Here is a 2,589-nt window from a genome sequence, read left to right on the forward strand (position 1 = left end):
GACAATTTTTCAAAGATCAACAGAGGGAGCTAATTATTTCACTTCTGATTCTGTGAAGTGACCTGCAGGGCCAAGTTTGAGAACCTGTGATTTAGAGAAAAGAAAACAAAGGATATACCACCTAAGGGAAAAAAATACACCTTTTTAGCAACAAACTTTGCTTAAAACAAATAAAAATCTACTTAAAAATGCCCAAAATAGAGAAAATCTTTTCAATTTGCTTAATGAAAATTAATATTAATATTAAGGCCAGTATTCAATGTAGAAAATTCTCTGTGCATGGCGAGAGATTTTTTCTCTCGCCATGCACTCGCCGTGTTCCGGAGCCTCCTGCTCCCACTATTCAACGTATTTAAGACTCGACGCCACTCGCGGCGAGTCTTAACCCCTGCAGCGGACGAGCGTCCGCGGCAGGGAGCTGACAGGGAGCCGTGGGACGGTGGCATCCAGGGAGATTAAAGTCTCCCTGGATGCCCCAGAACATATGTGGAGGGTAGGGGCCCCCCCGGGACCCAGGCAGCACAGGCTGCCCCCCCCTATAGCCAGCGGGGGACCCAGTATTCACTGCACCCGAACATGCATTCGGGTGCAGTGAATATATGAATATCTAATGAGCGGCTCGAGCGCTCCGGCCCCCTGCTGGCTGCACTGTGTAAAAAAAAAAAAATATATTATTATTTTTTTTTTATTAAATATATATTCATGTGCTATAAGCACATGAATAAAAATAACATGCCCCTTCAAAACCTGATTTTTTGACACCAAAATTAAAAAAAAAACCTTTTAGATTAAAAGTTCACATTCCAGCTCTCCATCAAAAGATGGAGAATTTCTACACGGAGAGAGACGGCGAAAATCACTTAGAAAGACGGCGAATATTTCACATTGAATAGGGTGGTTCACTTTTGGAGAGCAAAATGCTCCGTCCAGGGCGAAAAAATCTAAAATTCTCCATAAAACACTGAGAATTTTTCTCATTGAATACTGCCCTAAGTTTGAATTGATGGAAATGATAGAGGGATCCTCAATAAAAATGTTCACTTTATAATGTATGGAAATAAAATTAGACATATGATACAGATCAATTTCAAATTTTATTGTCCTGACAGATCAGAGAGCATAACAATCTGAAAATTATGCAATTCACGTGAAATTCCAGAGGAGACAAAGGGACATATTTCCTCTAATTAATGGAGACACTGAAATTAAAATGATTACATTAAAATAACAGACAAAATGTTAGAAGATGATGCTAAAATGTTAAAGTAGAATCAATGATAGCTGGGTCTATAAGAAAAATAAGACATTTAAAAAAAATGCAAATAAAATTATAATCTTTTAATTAGAAAAAAAACAAACTCAATTTTTAATATACATTATGACTTACACAGCAACATGACTAAACAAAAAACGTTAAACATGGATTATACAAAACAGATATAGACAACCTGATCCTGTATATGATCAAAATATATATTTTTTTCTAATCAGCCAAAGGAATGCTGAAGCAAATTATCCAAATGCTAATAGTTCAAAGACTTTAACATTGTCTGGAGGTCGTTAACGAGGTGAATTGAATATGCAGCACAAAAGACCTTGGTTTTGCCACCATGCACCTGCAGCAGATGTTGTACATCTACTCTCTGCTCCCAGGAGACAGCTGCACAGACTAGAAGTGAGAGTAAGTATGCTGAGAGACTGGCAGAACCTGAACATGGTGCAAAGTCTCATAAAAAGTTCACCATCCTAAAGCTTTTGAAACACCATTTTTAGAGACGTGCGATTGGGTTTTCCTGAAATAAGAACACACCCAAACTTAGTTGTTCAGAGCCAAATCAAGTCCCAGTTTGGCATCACTTTCGGTTTCTGAGTGGAACATATTCCTGGCTAGGGTCTGTTGTAAGTTTGGAACTCAGATTTTAAAACCAAACTCCAGTTTTAGATCGCATTTAATAGGTTCGAAATTACATTGTTTTTTTATGTTTTTTTTTTTTTTGATTTTCATTTATCGATTTGTATCTATTTTAAAGAAGTCCAAAAACAGACCAAAACCATTGAGGATGGTTTTATTAAAACAAAAGCACGACAATGAATTAGAAACAAAAACAAAACACAATGTTCCATGCACATCACTTCTTAATTTATATAAATATTTCCAGATTTTCTTTTAAATGAATGGTAGGTTTAGTTTTTATAAATCAAATGTAAATGAAGTATTAGACTGAATGGAAGTTGTCACTGCCTTTGTTTCATGTGGCTTGCAGACGGTAGTTAGAGTTAGTGGACATGGTAATGCTGAATAGTGCCACCACACCATAAATAAGGTTATTTTCAGATTGGACAACAATGTTTGTTCAGCTGATAGGTCAACTGAGCTCAGATGTAATTGATGTTGCCATCTATATTTAGCTTCTGCACCCTTTATGCTCAACTAGGGGGGGATATAGTAGCCTTTACCACCCCAATGAACAGTACTACCGCTATAAATTCCAGTGGAACGCATTATTAATGAGCCTACACTGGAGTAATGGATAAAATGTCTTTACTAACAACTGGTGAGACCTGTGTCGGCAGCAGTGACCGCACTAC

The sequence above is a fragment of the Crinia signifera genome, chromosome 5, assembly GCF_055691185.1.
Source record: "Crinia signifera chromosome 5, ASM5569118v1, whole genome shotgun sequence".
Classification (NCBI taxonomy): domain Eukaryota; kingdom Metazoa; phylum Chordata; class Amphibia; order Anura; family Myobatrachidae; genus Crinia; species Crinia signifera.